The sequence below is a fragment of the Drosophila simulans genome, unplaced genomic scaffold, assembly GCF_016746395.2.
Source record: "Drosophila simulans strain w501 unplaced genomic scaffold, Prin_Dsim_3.1 Segkk5_quiver_pilon, whole genome shotgun sequence".
NCBI classification, from domain to species: Eukaryota; Metazoa; Arthropoda; class Insecta; order Diptera; family Drosophilidae; genus Drosophila; species Drosophila simulans.
The window spans coordinates 331,041-337,356 of NW_025416856.1; the positions used below are offsets into that span (position 1 = coordinate 331,041).

The 6,316-nt window shown below is 45.0% G+C and overlaps 1 pseudogene; it reads left to right on the top strand.

Annotated features, from left to right (window-relative positions):
• The first annotated feature begins 1,961 nt into the window (after positions 1 to 1,961).
• LOC27208153 lies at positions 1,962 to 5,132 on the top strand (annotated as a pseudogene).
• The last annotated feature ends 1,184 nt before the right edge of the window (positions 5,133 to 6,316 follow it).

Below are 6,316 nucleotides of genomic sequence, written 5' to 3' on the forward strand. Positions count from 1 at the left end.
ATTCTTGAAGACGTTTAGTGGCTCCGTGGCTAGTGAAATTAGTTTTTCTGGCGAGCTGTTACTACTGTAAACTGTTGCGGTGAGGGTGTTTAGTTCATCGTTTGTGTGAATGGGTGGTCTACTTAATGCGTCTGCTACTATGTTTGATTTCCCTGGCTTGTGTAAAAGTTCATGATTATATTCTTCAAGGATTGCTTTCCAGCGCTTCATTTGGTCATTCCTACTTTTGGGACTTGTGGCATACGTGAAAGATTCGTGGTCTGTGAAAATCTTTACTTTAGTGGAACCGTAAATGTAATTGCGAAGTGTCTGTACCGCCCATATGATGGCAAGCATCTCCTTTTTGTTTGGAGCGTAGTGCTCCTCGGCTTTATTCAGAGTTCTTCAAATAAACATTATGGGTCTTGTAATGAGTCTCCGATAATAACACAAGTCTTTTTGTTGTTTTTTGCAGCCGTCAGGCTGACTTAGGTTTTATTTGGTTTTTCTTATATTTTTTGGTTGGCAGAAATGGTTCTGTCAGTTCAACCTCTCTACAGTGTCTGTGTTGTGAGTCTTGAATATATTTCGTCTTAGGCTACGCCGCGTAGCTGCGCTGCCGGATACGCCAGCGGCGGAGCGGCTTTCTTATGTATATCTTATATATCTAGGCTTATCGAGAGAGCGAGCTATGTATGTACTAAAGTATTATGCATTTGGTCGGCGTGGGAATGCTGACCATGCACTTATACTTTGTAGCCTTCAAGTGTATGCTCATGTTACATCCGCCTTGGGCCTTATTGGTTGCATAAACATAAACAAAAACATAGAAACAAAGTGCTGCTATATGTTAGTATGCTATTATACTTAAATGTTCTTAATATTACATAGGCGCATACTACACCAATGGCACCGGAGGCGTGACCGCCGGATTACGGCTTTCGTTTTCGGATTCTAGCGTACTAAGCCTACTATTCATCTTTTTCATATCATCCTTCAAGGGATTATTTTATTTCCTCCATTGGTAACTAGCGTAGGGGTATCGGAAGCAGACTGAATCGGACAGGCAGACGGTTAACCAAGAGTTTGTTCACTTAATACTTGAAACGTATCAGCGAAATTTAATTTTTTTAGGAAAGCGCAAGCTAAATATAAGGTATTTGCGGTATTTATTTTTATTCTTCGAAGAGCGTAAACTGGATGTAAATGTGCTTTCACTCAACCTTGACAATTGATGTATGCGTGTTGAGGTGTGTACTCATCTTAAAATCTGAGAAAAGATAAAGATTTTTTAGAAAATTCGAATAATAATTGTGGACAATATTTTTTTTTATATTAGTTTATGTTTAATGCTCGTTTATGTTTCATTTGTGACGAGTGAATTTAGTGAACAGTTGAACTGGGAGCGGTGGTCCGTATTCTTCCTTTTTGGCCTTGGCCTACTAATGGTACGGTTGCCACCCAATCCTCTGGGCTGCTTTCTCGGGTGCCTCCAGACCACTCAGCCTATCCAGCAGATTACCACACACTTTAATCAAAGGTTACTTGGTTAATATTTCATTTATTCATTATTTTATTTCTTCTTTTCCTTTTACTTCGGCGCTATGCACATTGCACTCGCGAATAGACTACAGCGAGTGTAGGCAAATCGCCGCAGTGGGTCCTACCACAGGCCTTTATTATTATTTTTTTATGAAGACGCTTAACCGAGAATTGTCGCAATCACATCCTGTCAAAGTGCTGTGTCTGCATTTGCAACATAGTAGCAGTTTCGAATCAGCTCATAAGGGCAATGACTGTTTTGGCGGCTTGGCGGGTGGTACCGAATCGTGTATACTCTGTACTGCTATATCGGTAACTCCTTTTTTTGGTATTTTTGTGGTATCAAATATCGCATAAATCACACTGGTTGCAAAATGAAAGGAATATAGTAATCGAAGTCACCGTGTAAGGTGACTTCACCCATCCAGTGAACTTGCACATCAAGCAGCCCGAGACTTTGCAATCGTATTCTGAAACATCAGTTTCAGATGAGCCCATAACGTTCATAACATTCATAACGTTAACGTACATATGTTGTGTTGAATCGGCTCCGAAAATGGTAAGTCGAATCGCCCATAACGACTTCATTATAGTCTCCCGTCAATTGCTGATCAATCGAGCCGACACGGATAAGGACAAACGGAGTGCCAAGATGCTCATTATCAACAGCACTGGAAAGCAGCTCATCGTCACCTTCAAGCTGCCCATCCATGCTTTTACAGTGCAAAAGCTGTTTCTCAAGATGAACCTTCATATGGAGGATAACATCACGATTGATTGCATGGAGAATGCCGGTGGTATTATCCATTTGGTGGTCTCTGTGGGATTCGCCATCGGTGATACCATTGCCGATACGATTGCCAAGGCGGAGGAGTTCTACAAGAAGGTGCATCAGTCCAGGGCGTCCGCTGATGCCGCTCCTCGCAACGCGGTGCCCGTTGAAGAGCCACCATCTCTTCCGGTTGTCAAGCCATCGGTGGTCCCTATGGGCTTCGGTATCGGTGATACCATTGCCGATACGATTGCCCATGCGGAGGAGTTCAACAAGAAGGTGCATCAGTCAAAGGCGTCCGCTGGTGCCGCTCTTCCCAACGCGGTGCCCGTTGAAGTGCCACCATCTCGTGCGGTTGTCAAGCCATCGGAGACTTCGGTGGCCAACAATGGTTGCCAGCCAGCTGCAATCGAAGGCAAGAAGCACAAGAAAAGACATTGCGCTCCGGGAGACACCAATGCTGACAAAGCGATATCGTCGGTGGATCAAAACGCCAATACTTCCAAGACCAAGAAACAGAAGAAGTGTCATTCTGCAGAGGACAGCAATGGTTATCAAGTTGCTGGTGCTCAAGACAACCCAGGTTCATCTGGCAATAAACAGGGAAATCAAACCCCTACGGGTAACACCTCAAATTCTCCAAAGAAGAGTAGTACTGCCCAAGTGATATCGTCGGTGGATCAAGACGAGAATACTCCCAAGACCAAGAAACAGAAGAAGTGTGAATCTTCAGAGGACAGCAATGGTTATCAACTTGCTGGTGCTCAAGACAACCCAGGTTCATCTGGCAATAAACAGGGAAATCAAACCCCTACGGGTAACACCTCAAATTCTCCAATGAAGAGCAATGGTCTCCAGGGCGTGCAACCAGCTGGAGATGCTCTCGCAAACTCCCAGTCAATCCAGTCGATGGACCAAGTCGCACATGCCACTATTAGCAAGAAATCGGAAGAGACAGCTGGTGGATCTCAATCGCGGGTGCAACCGAATGTTGCATCCATACCGGCGCCAGCCGAGAAAGCAACTAGTGACACTATACCCACACCTGCAAAACGCGCAGAGAAGAGTCGCCTGCGCCGGAACAGCAACTGGATAATAAGCAGGGACTTTGACGATGAAGTCATTGTGCTGTTGAGCAGCGAGGATGAGGAGACCACCGCCGCCGACAATGGCCAAACAGAGGGAAGACTCTCCGTCGACGAGAATCCAAAGCTTTTCACATATCCGCCCACCGGAACCGGTGGCCTGAGCATCACCATTAAGGACTATATGCGTCTCAAGGAAGGCTCATTTCTGAACGACATAATCATTGATTTTTATCTGCGCTGGCTAAAGAATAACATCATACCAGAGGATCAGCGCGATAGGACGCACATCTTTAGCACATTTTTCCACATGAGATTGACCACAGAGACGGGTCCCAACAACACGAAGGAGCCGGTGGCCAAGAGGCGTCACGAAAGGGTAAAGAAGTGGACACGAACCGTGAATATATTCGAGAAGGATTTCATCATAATACCATTCAACGAGAAGTCCCATTGGATACTGGCCATCATATGTTTTCCAAACCTGAAGACCTCCGTGGTTAACCATGATGTACAGACGCCCGGCGAAGACATTCCAATCAAACAGCCATTGATTCTCATCTTCGATTCGTTGGAGAGCAACTCACGCTATCGACATATTCCATATTGCATGATTACCTCAACTTCGAGTACAAGGCAAAGTATCCGAAAGAGCGGGCGCGCATCTTCAACTGGGATAATATGCCCGGTCATATTGTGGAGGTGCCGCAGCAGGAGAATCTCACCGATTGCGGCCTCTATCTGCTGCAGTATGCGGAGCAATTCTTCACAAAACCCATCGTTAACTATAAGCTGCCCATTAGGGAGCTGATCGATTGGTTTGACCTGCTCACAGTAACCAAGAAGCGCGAGGATATCGCCAATCTCATCCAGAAGCTGATGAATGAAGGCAATCAGCAGGGCATAACTTTGCCCGTCATAAAGTTTCCCACACTGAATGGCATAATGGTGATGGATGTGGATGACGAGAAGGAATGTGACACGGATAAAGAGAATCAAACTATAAACCAATATAGTTTTGAAACCAGAACACCGCCGAAAAGAAGGCATACACTCAAGTAAACCACTTGCGAAGTGGCTGCTTCGGAAAATTATATTTTCACACAGAAGAACTGAAGACGGCGACAACGCAATGCACACACGTTTGGAACACTAGGAGGAGCAAGTGACACGGAGGTGGGTTCACCAGAATTATACGTTTTTTCCCCAAAAGCAAGAAAACTTTCATACACACACACAGAGAAAGAGAGACACAGATCAGGATCACAGGATGAGCAGGAGAGGCAGCATGAGCAGGATAAGCAGCATGAGCAGGATAAGCAGGAGCTGGATGCCAGGAGGTGGAGAATGGCCACACATCAAGAAAAATTCTAAATTTAGAGTCACCAAATTAATAGAATATATTTTTTTTTGTAAATAGCAAAATAAACGGTCCATAGGACCAATAAAAATAAGTCACGCAATAAGCATAGCTTTATAGATTGCCAAAAATGAATTCTACTATACCATATGGTACTTAAGCGCGGTTATCAGCTATTTGGAAAACTGTAGGGTATTACCAAATCAGCATTATACTCTACTCTAAGCCCACACACATACACAGACACACGCACACGCACACACATGGATCTCTTTGCATTGGTGTTGGGGTTCGGCGATAAGACGCTCAGTTGCTTTGGAGCGATTCTTTGATGCAGACGAACGCCGGAGTTTGCGGATTGTAATAAAAGAGCAAGCACAGAGAGAGAGAGAGACAGTTAATCAGACAGCGAGCGTCGGAGTGTTAACAGAAGGATCTCGGAATTGTGAACGCGCGGTCAAACGAGAAGAAAAGGAACAGTGCAAGCATCGGGTGGCAAGAAGCCCGAAGGACTCAGAAGGACGAATCACAACAAGCAAGAGGAGATCCTGGGAGTGGAGGAGAAGGATCTGACGTGTCGTAAGGATCATTGGAGTCAGTGGCCAGCAAAGGTGGTCCCAGGACGAGCGTTGCCTCGCCCCAGGACGATACACCGTGCCCCATAATATCCTAGTCCCGGCCGGGCCGACTCGTCGTCCACGTCAAGGAGCCAGCAGTACCACGGAGGCAAGGCGTTGCAAGAGAAGCGCCGAAGAAGATCTCCGAAAAAAGTCAATCTCAGTTTTTGGCGTCCAGAATGGAACTGATTGTGCTTTTATTTTGCAGACTTAAGTTAAGCTAAATGTTTACAAAAGAATTATAGTGTTCGTTGGCAACATGTATATATCGAACTGCTGGTGCGGCGGTTCTTGTTTCTTAACCGAGAATTGTCGCAATCACATCCTGTCAAAGTGCTGTGTCTGCATTTGCAACATAGTAGCAGGCTTGGCGGGTGGTACCGAATCGTGTATACTCTGTACTGCGATATCGGTAACTCCTCCCCCCCTGGAATGAAGTGACGGCCACATCGAAGGAATGGCCGAAACGTAATTTAACGGAATTTCCACAGGGGTGATAATGGTGCTTCTTCTTTCAACATCAGGGTCAATATTGTGCATATGGTCAGGAATACGAATAATACATAAATTGTGAAGAGGTGACTTGTAGCCGATGTCTTCATGGTGATGATGTCTTGGCTTGATAAGGCTTGTAGATGGAGTTTGTGCAGGTTTATGGCTTCGAAAGTGTTTTTTATACGGTGTTTTTATAGTGTTTTCGGAGATTTTTGTTTCTTGGTCGAATTCCATCACTGTATCGTCATATGTTAAACCGTTAACCTTGACCGTGCAATTGTTGAATGTTAGTATTGCTGATCCATTGATTGTAAAGGGTTCCTGGCATGAGGACGTGATATTGGTTTTAATTGTGTTGAAAATGAAGATGTGACGTTGTTCAATTTCCTTGATCATCTCTTGCTGACCAACGTCCTTGACATCGCATGTTGCTTTTTGGTTTCGGAGTATGCCATCGAGGCAGTGG